At 58.2% G+C, this 14,810-nt stretch overlaps 20 non-coding genes across 20 annotated transcripts; all 20 read right to left on the bottom strand.

Moving 5' to 3' along the window:
* Positions 1-105: 105 nt before the first annotated feature.
* On the bottom strand, positions 106-224 carry LOC146268888 (U5 spliceosomal RNA). Its single transcript, XR_014768213.1, has one exon. It is a non-coding gene; the product is annotated as a U5 spliceosomal RNA (small nuclear RNA).
* A 536-nt stretch (positions 225-760) lies between these two features.
* On the bottom strand, positions 761-951 carry LOC146268889 (U2 spliceosomal RNA). Its single transcript, XR_014768313.1, has one exon. It is a non-coding gene; the product is annotated as a U2 spliceosomal RNA (small nuclear RNA).
* Positions 952-1,613: 662 nt separating this feature from the next.
* On the bottom strand, positions 1,614-1,732 carry LOC146268890 (U5 spliceosomal RNA). The gene has a single exon (XR_014768214.1). It is a non-coding gene; the product is annotated as a U5 spliceosomal RNA (small nuclear RNA).
* A 529-nt stretch (positions 1,733-2,261) lies between these two features.
* On the bottom strand, positions 2,262-2,452 carry LOC146268891 (U2 spliceosomal RNA). The gene has a single exon (XR_014768315.1). It is a non-coding gene; the product is annotated as a U2 spliceosomal RNA (small nuclear RNA).
* Positions 2,453-3,114: 662 nt separating this feature from the next.
* On the bottom strand, positions 3,115-3,233 carry LOC146268892 (U5 spliceosomal RNA). Its single transcript, XR_014768216.1, has one exon. It is a non-coding gene; the product is annotated as a U5 spliceosomal RNA (small nuclear RNA).
* A 526-nt stretch (positions 3,234-3,759) lies between these two features.
* On the bottom strand, positions 3,760-3,950 carry LOC146268893 (U2 spliceosomal RNA). Its single transcript, XR_014768316.1, has one exon. It is a non-coding gene; the product is annotated as a U2 spliceosomal RNA (small nuclear RNA).
* Positions 3,951-4,612: 662 nt separating this feature from the next.
* Positions 4,613-4,731, bottom strand: LOC146268894 (U5 spliceosomal RNA). Its single transcript, XR_014768217.1, has one exon. It is a non-coding gene; the product is annotated as a U5 spliceosomal RNA (small nuclear RNA).
* Positions 4,732-5,264: 533 nt separating this feature from the next.
* Positions 5,265-5,455, bottom strand: LOC146268895 (U2 spliceosomal RNA). The gene has a single exon (XR_014768317.1). It is a non-coding gene; the product is annotated as a U2 spliceosomal RNA (small nuclear RNA).
* Positions 5,456-6,117: 662 nt separating this feature from the next.
* On the bottom strand, positions 6,118-6,236 carry LOC146268896 (U5 spliceosomal RNA). The gene has a single exon (XR_014768218.1). It is a non-coding gene; the product is annotated as a U5 spliceosomal RNA (small nuclear RNA).
* A 525-nt stretch (positions 6,237-6,761) lies between these two features.
* On the bottom strand, positions 6,762-6,952 carry LOC146268897 (U2 spliceosomal RNA). Its single transcript, XR_014768318.1, has one exon. It is a non-coding gene; the product is annotated as a U2 spliceosomal RNA (small nuclear RNA).
* A 662-nt stretch (positions 6,953-7,614) lies between these two features.
* LOC146268898 (U5 spliceosomal RNA) lies at positions 7,615-7,733 on the bottom strand. Its single transcript, XR_014768219.1, has one exon. It is a non-coding gene; the product is annotated as a U5 spliceosomal RNA (small nuclear RNA).
* Positions 7,734-8,260: 527 nt separating this feature from the next.
* LOC146268899 (U2 spliceosomal RNA) lies at positions 8,261-8,451 on the bottom strand. Its single transcript, XR_014768319.1, has one exon. It is a non-coding gene; the product is annotated as a U2 spliceosomal RNA (small nuclear RNA).
* Positions 8,452-9,130: 679 nt separating this feature from the next.
* LOC146268900 (U5 spliceosomal RNA) lies at positions 9,131-9,249 on the bottom strand. The gene has a single exon (XR_014768220.1). It is a non-coding gene; the product is annotated as a U5 spliceosomal RNA (small nuclear RNA).
* A 525-nt stretch (positions 9,250-9,774) lies between these two features.
* On the bottom strand, positions 9,775-9,965 carry LOC146268901 (U2 spliceosomal RNA). Its single transcript, XR_014768320.1, has one exon. It is a non-coding gene; the product is annotated as a U2 spliceosomal RNA (small nuclear RNA).
* Positions 9,966-10,635: 670 nt separating this feature from the next.
* On the bottom strand, positions 10,636-10,751 carry LOC146268902 (U5 spliceosomal RNA). The gene has a single exon (XR_014768261.1). It is a non-coding gene; the product is annotated as a U5 spliceosomal RNA (small nuclear RNA).
* A 528-nt stretch (positions 10,752-11,279) lies between these two features.
* Positions 11,280-11,470, bottom strand: LOC146268903 (U2 spliceosomal RNA). The gene has a single exon (XR_014768321.1). It is a non-coding gene; the product is annotated as a U2 spliceosomal RNA (small nuclear RNA).
* A 783-nt stretch (positions 11,471-12,253) lies between these two features.
* Positions 12,254-12,372, bottom strand: LOC146268904 (U5 spliceosomal RNA). Its single transcript, XR_014768221.1, has one exon. It is a non-coding gene; the product is annotated as a U5 spliceosomal RNA (small nuclear RNA).
* Positions 12,373-12,909: 537 nt separating this feature from the next.
* LOC146268905 (U2 spliceosomal RNA) lies at positions 12,910-13,100 on the bottom strand. The gene has a single exon (XR_014768322.1). It is a non-coding gene; the product is annotated as a U2 spliceosomal RNA (small nuclear RNA).
* Positions 13,101-13,810: 710 nt separating this feature from the next.
* On the bottom strand, positions 13,811-13,929 carry LOC146268906 (U5 spliceosomal RNA). Its single transcript, XR_014768262.1, has one exon. It is a non-coding gene; the product is annotated as a U5 spliceosomal RNA (small nuclear RNA).
* A 534-nt stretch (positions 13,930-14,463) lies between these two features.
* LOC146268907 (U2 spliceosomal RNA) lies at positions 14,464-14,654 on the bottom strand. Its single transcript, XR_014768323.1, has one exon. It is a non-coding gene; the product is annotated as a U2 spliceosomal RNA (small nuclear RNA).
* Positions 14,655-14,810: the final 156 nt, after the last annotated feature.

Consider the following 14,810-nt stretch of genomic DNA (forward strand, 5'->3'; position numbering starts at 1 on the left):
AAAGACCTGCACGCACGCACGCACCCACCCACCCACCCACCCACCCACCCAGCCGCCCAACGCTAACCTTACCCTGCTTTTTTTCCTCACAAATCCATCAGGCTCTGCCCTCCCTCGGGCAAAGCCGACCAAAAATACCACGTCCCGCTCGTCGGCGCTCCCCTCCACGGAAGTCTTTAGTAAAAGGCGAAAGGCTTGTGCGTGCTGAAGGGGAGCCAGAGTGACCGTTTTTGAAACCGCCCAAACGGCCCGCTCCCGACCCCTCCGTTGGCCCTGGCTCGCTCGTCCGCGGCGGCATCCTTCCTTTCCGGGAAAAGGCGTGGAAACGCCACCGGCCGCAAAGGGGCTTTCTCTCTCTCTCTCTTTCTCTCTTTCACTCTCTCTCTTTCACTCTCTCTCTCTCTCTCTTTCACTCTCACTCACTCACTCACTCACTCACTCACTTTCACTCTCACTCACTCACTCACTCACTCACTCACTCTCACTCACTCACTCACTCACTCACTCACTCACTCACTCACTCACTCACTCACTCACTCACTCACTCACTGTCTCCCCCATTTCAAGTCACTCACCTCACTTCAGGTTTTTTTTTTTTTTTTTTTTTTTTTTATCTAAAAGGGCGGGAAAACGCCGCCGGCCGACGGGCCTCCGCCGCCGCCGCGCGTCAAACCCCTTTTTTCACCTCATCGCCACAAAAACCCCAGCCCCAACCCCAATCGCTCACTCCCTCGTTTTTTTCTCCCTTTGACACGCTTAGAAAGAGTGCACCCTTCCCGGAGGCGCTGCAATACCGGGGCGATGCGCGGAGCGGACGGAGCGAGCCCCTGTTCCGACTCCCTGTGGCAAAAATCCGTTTAATATGTTGTCCTCGCATGGAGGACGTATCAGATATTAAACTGATAAGAACAGATACTACACTTGATCTGAGCCAAAAGGCCGAGAAGCGATGACCCGCACTGCTCCGCGCCCCCCGCGCGCGGGGCCTCCGTGCGCCGGCCGGGACGTTTGGGCGCCGGCCCCTCTGGCGACCGCCGGACCGAGAACGGCCCCGACGACGGAAGCCAAAAGGAAACGCCGACGCCGCAGAGGAAGAAGAAGAAGCGGCGGCGGCGGCGGGGACCGAGAAGACGGCAGCTAAAAGCAAAGGCCAAGCGGGCCACGGAAGAAGAAGCAGGGACCAAGAGGAAGCAGGGACCAAGAGGAAGAAGAAGCAGGGACCAAGAGGAAGCAGGGACCAAGAGGAAGCAGGGACCAAGAGGAAGCAGGGACCAAGAGGAAGCAGGGACCAAGAGGAAGCAGGGACCAAGAGGAAGCAGGGACCAAGAGGACCAAGAGGAAGCAGGGACCAAGAGGACCAAGAGGAAGCAGGGACCAAGAGGACCAAGAGGAAGCAGGGACCAAGAGGACCAAGAGGAAGCAGGGACCAAGAGGCCCAGCGGGCCACGGAAGGAGCAGGGACCAAAAGGCCAAGGGATCGGGATTAAGCAGAGGAAAAAGGAAGACAAAAAGACCTGCACGCACGCACGCACCCACCCACCCACCCACCCACCCACCCAGCCGCCCAACGCTAACCTTACCCTGCTTTTTTTCCTCACAAATCCATCAGGCTCTGCCCTCCCTCGGGCAAAGCCGACCAAAAATACCACGTCCCGCTCGTCGGCGCTCCCCTCCACGGAAGTCTTTAGTAAAAGGCGAAAGGCTTGTGCGTGCTGAAGGGGAGCCAGAGTGACCGTTTTTGAAACCGCCCAAACGGCCCGCTCCCGACCCCTCCGTTGGCCCTGGCTCGCTCGTCCGCGGCGGCATCCTTCCTTTCCGGGAAAAGGCGTGGAAACGCCACCGGCCGCAAAGGGGCTTTCTCTCTCTCTCTCTTTCTCTCTTTCACTCTCTCTCTTTCACTCTCTCTCTCTCTCTCTTTCACTCTCACTCACTCACTCACTCACTCACTCACTTTCACTCTCACTCACTCACTCACTCACTCACTCACTCTCACTCACTCACTCACTCACTCACTCACTCACTCACTCACTCACTCACTCACTCACTCACTGTCTCCCCCATTTCAAGTCACTCACCTCACTTCAGGTTTTTTTTTTTTTTTTTTTTTTTTTTTATCTAAAAGGGCGGGAAAACGCCGCCGGCCGACGGGCCTCCGCCGCCGCCGCGCGTCAAACCCCTTTTTTCACCTCATCGCCACAAAAACCCCAGCCCCAACCCCAATCGCTCACTCCCTCGTTTTTTTCTCCCTTTGACACGCTTAGAAAGAGTGCACCCTTCCCGGAGGCGCTGCAATACCGGGGCGATGCGCGGAGCGGACGGAGCGAGCCCCTGTTCCGACTCCCTGTGGCAAAAATCCGTTTAATATGTTGTCCTCGCATGGAGGACGTATCAGATATTAAACTGATAAGAACAGATACTACACTTGATCTGAGCCAAAAGGCCGAGAAGCGATGACCCGCACTGCTCCGCGCCCCCCGCGCGCGGGGCCTCCGTGCGCCGGCCGGGACGTTTGGGCGCCGGCCCCTCTGGCGACCGCCGGACCGAGAACGGCCCCGACGACGGAAGCCAAAAGGAAACGCCGACGCCGCAGAGGAAGAAGAAGAAGCGGCGGCGGCGGCGGGGACCGAGAAGACGGCAGCTAAAAGCAAAGGCCAAGCGGGCCACGGAAGAAGAAGCAGGGACCAAGAGGAAGCAGGGACCAAGAGGAAGAAGAAGCAGGGACCAAGAGGAAGCAGGGACCAAGAGGAAGCAGGGACCAAGAGGAAGCAGGGACCAAGAGGAAGCAGGGACCAAGAGGAAGCAGGGACCAAGAGGAAGCAGGGACCAAGAGGACCAAGAGGAAGCAGGGACCAAGAGGACCAAGAGGAAGCAGGGACCAAGAGGACCAAGAGGAAGCAGGGACCAAGAGGACCAAGAGGAAGCAGGGACCAAGAGGCCCAGCGGGCCACGGAAGGAGCAGGGACCAAAAGGCCAAGGGATCGGGATTAAGCAGAGGAAAAAGGAAGACAAAAAGACCTGCACGCACGCACGCACCCACCCACCCACCCACCCACCCACCCAGCCGCCCAACGCTAACCTTACCCTGCTTTTTTTCCTCACAAATCCATCAGGCTCTGCCCTCCCTCGGGCAAAGCCGACCAAAAATACCACGTCCCGCTCGTCGGCGCTCCCCTCCACGGAAGTCTTTAGTAAAAGGCGAAAGGCTTGTGCGTGCTGAAGGGGAGCCAGAGTGACCGTTTTTGAAACCGCCCAAACGGCCCGCTCCCGACCCCTCCGTTGGCCCTGGCTCGCTCGTCCGCGGCGGCATCCTTCCTTTCCGGGAAAAGGCGTGGAAACGCCACCGGCCGCAAAGGGGCTTTCTCTCTCTCTCTCTTTCTCTCTTTCACTCTCTCTCTTTCACTCTCTCTCTCTCTCTTTCACTCTCACTCACTCACTCACTCACTCACTCACTTTCACTCTCACTCACTCACTCACTCACTCACTCACTCTCACTCACTCACTCACTCACTCACTCACTCACTCACTCACTCACTCACTCACTCACTCACTGTCTCCCCCATTTCAAGTCACTCACCTCACTTCAGGTTTTTTTTTTTTTTTTTTTTTTTTTTATCTAAAAGGGCGGGAAAACGCCGCCGGCCGACGGGCCTCCGCCGCCGCCGCGCGTCAAACCCCTTTTTTCACCTCATCGCCACAAAAACCCCAGCCCCAACCCCAATCGCTCACTCCCTCGTTTTTTTCTCCCTTTGACACGCTTAGAAAGAGTGCACCCTTCCCGGAGGCGCTGCAATACCGGGGCGATGCGCGGAGCGGACGGAGCGAGCCCCTGTTCCGACTCCCTGTGGCAAAAATCCGTTTAATATGTTGTCCTCGCATGGAGGACGTATCAGATATTAAACTGATAAGAACAGATACTACACTTGATCTGAGCCAAAAGGCCGAGAAGCGATGACCCGCACTGCTCCGCGCCCCCCGCGCGCGGGGCCTCCGTGCGCCGGCCGGGACGTTTGGGCGCCGGCCCCTCTGGCGACCGCCGGACCGAGAACGGCCCCGACGACGGAAGCCAAAAGGAAACGCCGACGCCGCAGAGGAAGAAGAAGAAGCGGCGGCGGCGGCGGGGACCGAGAAGACGGCAGCTAAAAGCAAAGGCCAAGCGGGCCACGGAAGAAGAAGCAGGGACCAAGAGGAAGCAGGGACCAAGAGGAAGAAGAAGCAGGGACCAAGAGGAAGCAGGGACCAAGAGGAAGCAGGGACCAAGAGGAAGCAGGGACCAAGAGGAAGCAGGGACCAAGAGGAAGCAGGGACCAAGAGGAAGCAGGGACCAAGAGGACCAAGAGGAAGCAGGGACCAAGAGGACCAAGAGGAAGCAGGGACCAAGAGGACCAAGAGGAAGCAGGGACCAAGAGGACCAAGAGGAAGCAGGGACCAAGAGGCCCAGCGGGCCACGGAAGGAGCAGGGACCAAAAGGCCAAGGGATCGGGATTAAGCAGAGGAAAAAGGAAGACAAAAAGACCTGCACGCACGCACGCACCCACCCACCCACCCACCCACCCACCCAGCCGCCCAACGCTAACCTTACCCTGCTTTTTTTCCTCACAAATCCATCAGGCTCTGCCCTCCCTCGGGCAAAGCCGACCAAAAATACCACGTCCCGCTCGTCGGCGCTCCCCTCCACGGAAGTCTTTAGTAAAAGGCGAAAGGCTTGTGCGTGCTGAAGGGGAGCCAGAGTGACCGTTTTTGAAACCGCCCAAACGGCCCGCTCCCGACCCCTCCGTTGGCCCTGGCTCGCTCGTCCGCGGCGGCATCCTTCCTTTCCGGGAAAAGGCGTGGAAACGCCACCGGCCGCAAAGGGGCTTTCTCTCTCTCTCTCTTTCTCTCTTTCACTCTCTCTCTTTCACTCTCTCTCTCTCTCTTTCACTCTCACTCACTCACTCACTCACTCACTCACTTTCACTCTCACTCACTCACTCACTCACTCACTCACTCTCACTCACTCACTCACTCACTCACTCACTCACTCACTCACTCACTCACTCACTCACTCACTCACTCACTGTCTCCCCCATTTCAAGTCACTCACCTCACTTCAGGTTTTTTTTTTTTTTTTTTTTTTTTTATCTAAAAGGGCGGGAAAACGCCGCCGGCCGACGGGCCTCCGCCGCCGCCGCGCGTCAAACCCCTTTTTTCACCTCATCGCCACAAAAACCCCAGCCCCAACCCCAATCGCTCACTCCCTCGTTTTTTTCTCCCTTTGACACGCTTAGAAAGAGTGCACCCTTCCCGGAGGCGCTGCAATACCGGGGCGATGCGCGGAGCGGACGGAGCGAGCCCCTGTTCCGACTCCCTGTGGCAAAAATCCGTTTAATATGTTGTCCTCGCATGGAGGACGTATCAGATATTAAACTGATAAGAACAGATACTACACTTGATCTGAGCCAAAAGGCCGAGAAGCGATGACCCGCACTGCTCCGCGCCCCCCGCGCGCGGGGCCTCCGTGCGCCGGCCGGGACGTTTGGGCGCCGGCCCCTCTGGCGACCGCCGGACCGAGAACGGCCCCGACGACGGAAGCCAAAAGGAAACGCCGACGCCGCAGAGGAAGAAGAAGAAGCGGCGGCGGCGGCGGGGACCGAGAAGACGGCAGCTAAAAGCAAAGGCCAAGCGGGCCACGGAAGAAGAAGCAGGGACCAAGAGGAAGCAGGGACCAAGAGGAAGAAGAAGCAGGGACCAAGAGGAAGCAGGGACCAAGAGGAAGCAGGGACCAAGAGGAAGCAGGGACCAAGAGGAAGCAGGGACCAAGAGGAAGCAGGGACCAAGAGGAAGCAGGGACCAAGAGGACCAAGAGGAAGCAGGGACCAAGAGGACCAAGAGGAAGCAGGGACCAAGAGGACCAAGAGGAAGCAGGGACCAAGAGGACCAAGAGGAAGCAGGGACCAAGAGGCCCAGCGGGCCACGGAAGGAGCAGGGACCAAAAGGCCAAGGGATCGGGATTAAGCAGAGGAAAAAGGAAGACAAAAAGACCTGCACGCACGCACGCACCCACCCACCCACCCACCCACCCACCCAGCCGCCCAACGCTAACCTTACCCTGCTTTTTTTCCTCACAAATCCATCAGGCTCTGCCCTCCCTCGGGCAAAGCCGACCAAAAATACCACGTCCCGCTCGTCGGCGCTCCCCTCCACGGAAGTCTTTAGTAAAAGGCGAAAGGCTTGTGCGTGCTGAAGGGGAGCCAGAGTGACCGTTTTTGAAACCGCCCAAACGGCCCGCTCCCGACCCCTCCGTTGGCCCTGGCTCGCTCGTCCGCGGCGGCATCCTTCCTTTCCGGGAAAAGGCGTGGAAACGCCACCGGCCGCAAAGGGGCTTTCTCTCTCTCTCTCTTTCTCTCTTTCACTCTCTCTCTTTCACTCTCTCTCTCTCTCTCTTTCACTCTCACTCACTCACTCACTCACTCACTCACTTTCACTCTCACTCACTCACTCACTCACTCACTCACTCTCACTCACTCACTCACTCACTCACTCACTCACTCACTCACTCACTCACTCACTCACTCACTGTCTCCCCCATTTCAAGTCACTCACCTCACTTCAGGTTTTTTTTTTTTTTTTTTTTTTTATCTAAAAGGGCGGGAAAACGCCGCCGGCCGACGGGCCTCCGCCGCCGCCGCGCGTCAAACCCCTTTTTTCACCTCATCGCCACAAAAACCCCAGCCCCAACCCCAATCGCTCACTCCCTCGTTTTTTTCTCCCTTTGACACGCTTAGAAAGAGTGCACCCTTCCCGGAGGCGCTGCAATACCGGGGCGATGCGCGGAGCGGACGGAGCGAGCCCCTGTTCCGACTCCCTGTGGCAAAAATCCGTTTAATATGTTGTCCTCGCATGGAGGACGTATCAGATATTAAACTGATAAGAACAGATACTACACTTGATCTGAGCCAAAAGGCCGAGAAGCGATGACCCGCACTGCTCCGCGCCCCCCGCGCGCGGGGCCTCCGTGCGCCGGCCGGGACGTTTGGGCGCCGGCCCCTCTGGCGACCGCCGGACCGAGAACGGCCCCGACGACGGAAGCCAAAAGGAAACGCCGACGCCGCAGAGGAAGAAGAAGAAGCGGCGGCGGCGGCGGGGACCGAGAAGACGGCAGCTAAAAGCAAAGGCCAAGCGGGCCACGGAAGAAGAAGCAGGGACCAAGAGGAAGCAGGGACCAAGAGGAAGAAGAAGCAGGGACCAAGAGGAAGCAGGGACCAAGAGGAAGCAGGGACCAAGAGGAAGCAGGGACCAAGAGGAAGCAGGGACCAAGAGGAAGCAGGGACCAAGAGGAAGCAGGGACCAAGAGGACCAAGAGGAAGCAGGGACCAAGAGGACCAAGAGGAAGCAGGGACCAAGAGGACCAAGAGGAAGCAGGGACCAAGAGGACCAAGAGGAAGCAGGGACCAAGAGGCCCAGCGGGCCACGGAAGGAGCAGGGACCAAAAGGCCAAGGGATCGGGATTAAGCAGAGGAAAAAGGAAGACAAAAAGACCTGCACGCACGCACGCACCCACCCACCCACCCACCCACCCACCCAGCCGCCCAACGCTAACCTTACCCTGCTTTTTTTCCTCACAAATCCATCAGGCTCTGCCCTCCCTCGGGCAAAGCCGACCAAAAATACCACGTCCCGCTCGTCGGCGCTCCCCTCCACGGAAGTCTTTAGTAAAAGGCGAAAGGCTTGTGCGTGCTGAAGGGGAGCCAGAGTGACCGTTTTTGAAACCGCCCAAACGGCCCGCTCCCGACCCCTCCGTTGGCCCTGGCTCGCTCGTCCGCGGCGGCATCCTTCCTTTCCGGGAAAAGGCGTGGAAACGCCACCGGCCGCAAAGGGGCTTTCTCTCTCTCTCTCTTTCTCTCTTTCACTCTCTCTCTTTCACTCTCTCTCTCTCTCTCTTTCACTCTCACTCACTCACTCACTCACTCACTCACTTTCACTCTCACTCACTCACTCACTCACTCACTCACTCTCACTCACTCACTCACTCACTCACTCACTCACTCACTCACTCACTCACTCACTCACTCACTGTCTCCCCCATTTCAAGTCACTCACCTCACTTCAGGTTTTTTTTTTTTTTTTTTTTTTTTTATCTAAAAGGGCGGGAAAACGCCGCCGGCCGACGGGCCTCCGCCGCCGCCGCGCGTCAAACCCCTTTTTTCACCTCATCGCCACAAAAACCCCAGCCCCAACCCCAATCGCTCACTCCCTCGTTTTTTTCTCCCTTTGACACGCTTAGAAAGAGTGCACCCTTCCCGGAGGCGCTGCAATACCGGGGCGATGCGCGGAGCGGACGGAGCGAGCCCCTGTTCCGACTCCCTGTGGCAAAAATCCGTTTAATATGTTGTCCTCGCATGGAGGACGTATCAGATATTAAACTGATAAGAACAGATACTACACTTGATCTGAGCCAAAAGGCCGAGAAGCGATGACCCGCACTGCTCCGCGCCCCCCGCGCGCGGGGCCTCCGTGCGCCGGCCGGGACGTTTGGGCGCCGGCCCCTCTGGCGACCGCCGGACCGAGAACGGCCCCGACGACGGAAGCCAAAAGGAAACGCCGACGCCGCAGAGGAAGAAGAAGAAGCGGCGGCGGCGGCGGGGACCGAGAAGACGGCAGCTAAAAGCAAAGGCCAAGCGGGCCACGGAAGAAGAAGCAGGGACCAAGAGGAAGCAGGGACCAAGAGGAAGAAGAAGCAGGGACCAAGAGGAAGCAGGGACCAAGAGGAAGCAGGGACCAAGAGGAAGCAGGGACCAAGAGGAAGCAGGGACCAAGAGGAAGCAGGGACCAAGAGGAAGCAGGGACCAAGAGGAAGCAGGGACCAAGAGGACCAAGAGGAAGCAGGGACCAAGAGGACCAAGAGGAAGCAGGGACCAAGAGGACCAAGAGGAAGCAGGGACCAAGAGGACCAAGAGGAAGCAGGGACCAAGAGGCCCAGCGGGCCACGGAAGGAGCAGGGACCAAAAGGCCAAGGGATCGGGATTAAGCAGAGGAAAAAGGAAGACAAAAAGACCTGCACGCACGCACGCACCCACCCACCCACCCACCCACCCACCCAGCCGCCCAACGCTAACCTTACCCTGCTTTTTTTCCTCACAAATCCATCAGGCTCTGCCCTCCCTCGGGCAAAGCCGACCAAAAATACCACGTCCCGCTCGTCGGCGCTCCCCTCCACGGAAGTCTTTAGTAAAAGGCGAAAGGCTTGTGCGTGCTGAAGGGGAGCCAGAGTGACCGTTTTTGAAACCGCCCAAACGGCCCGCTCCCGACCCCTCCGTTGGCCCTGGCTCGCTCGTCCGCGGCGGCATCCTTCCTTTCCGGGAAAGGCGTGGAAACGCCACCGGCCGCAAAGGGGCTTTCTCTCTCTCTCTCTTTCTCTCTTTCACTCTCTCTCTTTCACTCTCTCTCTCTCTCTCTTTCACTCTCACTCACTCACTCACTCACTCACTCACTTTCACTCTCACTCACTCACTCACTCACTCACTCACTCTCACTCACTCACTCACTCACTCACTCACTCACTCACTCACTCACTCACTCACTCACTCACTGTCTCCCCCATTTCAAGTCACTCACCTCACTTCAGGTTTTTTTTTTTTTTTTTTTTTTTTATCTAAAAGGGCGGGAAAACGCCGCCGGCCGACGGGCCTCCGCCGCCGCCGCGCGTCAAACCCCTTTTTTCACCTCATCGCCACAAAAACCCCAGCCCCAACCCCAATCGCTCACTCCCTCGTTTTTTTCTCCCTTTGACACGCTTAGAAAGAGTGCACCCTTCCCGGAGGCGCTGCAATACCGGGGCGATGCGCGGAGCGGACGGAGCGAGCCCCTGTTCCGACTCCCTGTGGCAAAAATCCGTTTAATATGTTGTCCTCGCATGGAGGACGTATCAGATATTAAACTGATAAGAACAGATACTACACTTGATCTGAGCCAAAAGGCCGAGAAGCGATGACCCGCACTGCTCCGCGCCCCCCGCGCGCGGGGCCTCCGTGCGCCGGCCGGGACGTTTGGGCGCCGGCCCCTCTGGCGACCGCCGGACCGAGAACGGCCCCGACGACGGAAGCCAAAAGGAAACGCCGACGCCGCAGAGGAAGAAGAAGAAGCGGCGGCGGCGGCGGGGACCGAGAAGACGGCAGCTAAAAGCAAAGGCCAAGCGGGCCACGGAAGAAGAAGCAGGGACCAAGAGGAAGCAGGGACCAAGAGGAAGAAGAAGCAGGGACCAAGAGGAAGCAGGGACCAAGAGGAAGCAGGGACCAAGAGGAAGCAGGGACCAAGAGGAAGCAGGGACCAAGAGGAAGCAGGGACCAAGAGGAAGCAGGGACCAAGAGGACCAAGAGGAAGCAGGGACCAAGAGGACCAAGAGGAAGCAGGGACCAAGAGGACCAAGAGGAAGCAGGGACCAAGAGGACCAAGAGGAAGCAGGGACCAAGAGGCCCAGCGGGCCACGGAAGGAGCAGGGACCAAAAGGCCAAGGGATCGGGATTAAGCAGAGGAAAAAGGAAGACAAAAAGACCTGCACGCACGCACGCACCCACCCACCCACCCACCCACCCACCCAGCCGCCCAACGCTAACCTTACCCTGCTTTTTTTCCTCACAAATCCATCAGGCTCTGCCCTCCCTCGGGTCGGGCAAAGCCGACCAAAAATACCACGTCCCGCTCGTCGGCGCTCCCCTCCACGGAAGTCTTTAGTAAAAGGCGAAAGGCTTGTGCGTGCTGAAGGGGAGCCAGAGTGACCGTTTTTGAAACCGCCCAAACGGCCCGCTCCCGACCCCTCCGTTGGCCCTGGCTCGCTCGTCCGCGGCGGCATCCTTCCTTTCCGGGAAAAGGCGTGGAAACGCCACCGGCCGCAAAGGGGCTTCTCTCTCTCTCTCTCTTTCTCTCTTTCACTCTCTCTCTTTCACTCTCTCTCTCTCTCTCTTTCACTCTCACTCACTCACTCACTCACTCACTCACTTTCACTCTCACTCACTCACTCACTCACTCACTCACTCTCACTCACTCACTCACTCACTCACTCACTCACTCACTCACTCACTCACTCACTCACTCACTGTCTCCCCCATTTCAAGTCACTCACCTCACTTCAGGTTTTTTTTTTTTTTTTTTTTTTTTTATCTAAAAGGGCGGGAAAACGCCGCCGGCCGACGGGCCTCCGCCGCCGCCGCGCGTCAAACCCCTTTTTTCACCTCATCGCCACAAAAACCCCAGCCCCAACCCCAATCGCTCACTCCCTCGTTTTTTTCTCCCTTTGACACGCTTAGAAAGAGTGCACCCTTCCCGGAGGCGCTGCAATACCGGGGCGATGCGCGGAGCGGACGGAGCGAGCCCCTGTTCCGACTCCCTGTGGCAAAAATCCGTTTAATATGTTGTCCTCGCATGGAGGACGTATCAGATATTAAACTGATAAGAACAGATACTACACTTGATCTGAGCCAAAAGGCCGAGAAGCGATGACCCGCACTGCTCCGCGCCCCCCGCGCGCGGGGCCTCCGTGCGCCGGCCGGGACGTTTGGGCGCCGGCCCCTCTGGCGACCGCCGGACCGAGAACGGCCCCGACGACGGAAGCCAAAAGGAAACGCCGACGCCGCAGAGGAAGAAGAAGAAGCGGCGGCGGCGGCGGGGACCGAGAAGACGGCAGCTAAAAGCAAAGGCCAAGCGGGCCACGGAAGAAGAAGCAGGGACCAAGAGGAAGCAGGGACCAAGAGGAAGAAGAAGCAGGGACCAAGAGGAAGCAGGGACCAAGAGGAAGCAGGGACCAAGAGGAAGCAGGGACCAAGAGGAAGCAGGGACCAAGAGGAAGCAGGGACCAAGAGGAAGCAGGGACCAAGAGGAAGCAGGGACCAAGAGGACCAAGAGGAAGCAGGGACCAAGAGGACCAAGAGGAAGCAGGGACCAAGAGGACCAAGAGGAAGCAGGGACCAAGAGGACCAAGAGGAAGCAGGGACCAAGAGGACCAAGAGGAAGCAGGGACCAAGAGGACCAAGAGGAAGCAGGGACCAAGAGGACCAAGAGGAAGCAGGGACCAAGAGGACCAAGAGGAAGCAGGGACCAAGAGGCCCAGCGGGCCACGGAAGGAGCAGGGACCAAAAGGCCAAGGGATCGGGATTAAGCAGAGGAAAAAGGAAGACAAAAAGACCTGCACGCACGCACGCACCCACCCACCCACCCACCCACCCACCCAGCCGCCCAACGCTAACCTTACCCTGCTTTTTTTCCTCACAAATCCATCAGGCTCTGCCCTCCCTCGGGCAAAGCCGACCAAAAATACCACGTCCCGCTCGTCGGCGCTCCCCTCCACGGAAGTCTTTAGTAAAAGGCGAAAGGCTTGTGCGTGCTGAAGGGGAGCCAGAGTGACCGTTTTTGAAACCGCCCAAACGGCCCGCTCCCGACCCCTCCGTTGGCCCTGGCTCGCTCGTCCGCGGCGGCATCCTTCCTTTCCGGGAAAAGGCGTGGAAACGCCACCGGCCGCAAAGGGGCTTTCTCTCTCTCTCTCTTTCTCTCTTTCACTCTCTCTCTTTCACTCTCTCTCTCTCTCTCTTTCACTCTCACTCACTCACTCACTCACTCACTCACTTTCACTCTCACTCACTCACTCACTCACTCACTCACTCTCACTCACTCACTCACTCACTCACTCACTCACTCACTCACTCACTCACTCACTCACTCACTCACTCACTCACTGTCTCCCCCATTTCAAGTCACTCACCTCACTTCAGGTTTTTTTTTTTTTTTTTTTTTATATCTAAAAGGGCGGGAAAACGCCGCCGGCCGACGGGCCTCCGCCGCCGCCGCGCGTCAAACCCCTTTTTTCACCTCATCGCCACAAAAACCCCAGCCCCAACCCCAATCGCTCACTCCCTCGTTTTTTTCTCCCTTTGACACGCTTAGAAAGAGTGCACCCTTCCCGGAGGCGCTGCAATACCGGGGCGATGCGCGGAGCGGACGGAGCGAGCCCCTGTTCCGACTCCCTGTGGCAAAAATCCGTTTAATATGTTGTCCTCGCATGGAGGACGTATCAGATATTAAACTGATAAGAACAGATACTACACTTGATCTGAGCCAAAAGGCCGAGAAGCGATGACCCGCACTGCTCCGCGCCCCCCGCGCGCGGGGCCTCCGTGCGCCGGCCGGGACGTTTGGGCGCCGGCCCCTCTGGCGACCGCCGGACCGAGAACGGCCCCGACGACGGAAGCCAAAAGGAAACGCCGACGCCGCAGAGGAAGAAGAAGAAGCGGCGGCGGCGGCGGGGACCGAGAAGACGGCAGCTAAAAGCAAAGGCCAAGCGGGCCACGGAAGAAGAAGCAGGGACCAAGAGGAAGCAGGGACCAAGAGGAAGAAGAAGCAGGGACCAAGAGGAAGCAGGGACCAAGAGGAAGCAGGGACCAAGAGGAAGCAGGGACCAAGAGGAAGCAGGGACCAAGAGGACCAAGAGGAAGCAGGGACCAAGAGGACCAAGAGGAAGCAGGGACCAAGAGGACCAAGAGGAAGCAGGGACCAAGAGGACCAAGAGGAAGCAGGGACCAAGAGGACCAAGAGGAAGCAGGGACCAAGAGGACCAAGAGGAAGCAGGGACCAAGAGGACCAAGAGGAAGCAGGGACCAAGAGGCCCAGCGGGCCACGGAAGGAGCAGGGACCAAAAGGCCAAGGGATCGGGATTAAGCAGAGGAAAAAGGAAGACAAAAAGACCTGCACGCACGCACGCACGCACCCACCCACCCACCCACCCACCCACCCAGCCGCCCAACGCTAACCTTACCCTGCTTTTTTTCCTCACAAATCCATCAGGCTCTGCCCTCCCTCGGGCAAAGCCGACCAAAAATACCACGTCCCGCTCGTCGGCGCTCCCCTCCACGGAAGTCTTTAGTAAAAGGCTAAAGGCTTGTGCGTGCTGAAGGGGAGCCAGAGTGACCGTTTTTTTGAAACCGCCCAAACGGCCCGCTCCCGACCCCTCCGTTGGCCCTGGCTCGCTCGTCCGCGGCGGCGTCCTTCCTTTCCGGGAAAAGGCGTGGAAACGCCACCGGCCGCAAAGGGGCTTTCACTCTCTCTCTCTTTCACTCTCTCTCTCTTTCACTCTCTCTCTCTTTCACTCTCTCTCTCTCTTTCACTCTCTTTCACTCTCTCTCTCTTTCACTCTCTCTCTCTTTCACTCACTCACTCACTCACTCACTCACTCACTCACTCACTCACTCACTCACTCACTCACTCACTGTCTCCCCCATTCCAAGTCACTCACCTCACTTCAGTTTTTTTTTTTTTTTTTTTTTTTATATCTAAAAGGGCGGGAAAACGCCGCCGGCCGACGGGGCTCCGCCGCCGCCGCCGCGCGCGTCAAACCCCTTTTTTCACCTCATCGCCACAAAAACCCCAGCCCCAACCCCAAAAACCCCAGCCCCAACCCCAATCGCTCACTCCCTCGTTTTTTTCTCCCTTTGACACGCTTAGAAAGAGTGCACCCTTCCCGGAGGCGCTGCAATACCGGGGCGATGCGCGGAGCGGACGGAGCGAGCCCCTGTTCCGACTCCCTGTGGCAAAAATCCGTTTAATATGTTGTCCTCGCATGGAGGACGTATCAGATATTAAACTGATAAGAACAGATACTACACTTGATCTGAGCCAAAAGGCCGAGAAGCGATGACCCGCACTGCTCCGCGCCCCCCGCGCGCGGGGCCTCCGTGCGCCGGCCGGGACGTTTGGGCGCCGGCCCCTCTGGCGACCGCCGGACCGAGAACGGCCCCGACGACGGAAGCCAAAAGGAAACGCCGACGCCGCAGAGGAAGAAGAAGAAGCGG

This window comes from Hypomesus nipponensis, chromosome 10 (genome assembly GCF_054491055.1).
Source record: "Hypomesus nipponensis isolate SF chromosome 10, ASM5449105v1, whole genome shotgun sequence".
In the NCBI taxonomy this organism is placed as follows: Eukaryota; Metazoa; Chordata; class Actinopteri; order Osmeriformes; family Osmeridae; genus Hypomesus; species Hypomesus nipponensis.